Consider the following 428-nt stretch of genomic DNA (forward strand, 5'->3'; position numbering starts at 1 on the left):
AACACTCTACTAAACATCTGTAACTCCTCCAATGCAATTCTATGGTCAATGTCTGGCAAGTGTTGACCACAGAGTTGCACTGGAGGACCTAGAGATTCCTAGAGCGGTGTCCTCCCAGGTAAAAACATACTGTTTTTGTTATCTGCATTTTTTCAACATTCAAGGGGGTCTTGTACCCCTGACCCTAGCGAATAGAGAGGGACAAGTGTCGTTCCCTCATGCTTTTTCCCTAGATAGCCAAAAAGACTCAGGGAATTTTCCCTCTCTGGGAACCCCTTCCCGCCACCCTGATCGCGCATGCGCAGCCCGGCCGCCATCTTGTCCTCCTCCTGCGACAGAAAAAGAGCAGCCGCTCTGCGCCAGGGATGGCTTCCTCTCTATGGCTCCTAAGGGGGCGGGGCGGGGCGGGGCGGCACGAAGAGAAGTCT

Source organism: Sceloporus occidentalis, unplaced genomic scaffold (genome assembly GCF_023333645.1).
Source record: "Sceloporus occidentalis isolate IW3139 unplaced genomic scaffold, rSceOcc1.0.p SCAF_7, whole genome shotgun sequence".
NCBI classification, from domain to species: Eukaryota; Metazoa; Chordata; class Lepidosauria; order Squamata; family Phrynosomatidae; genus Sceloporus; species Sceloporus occidentalis.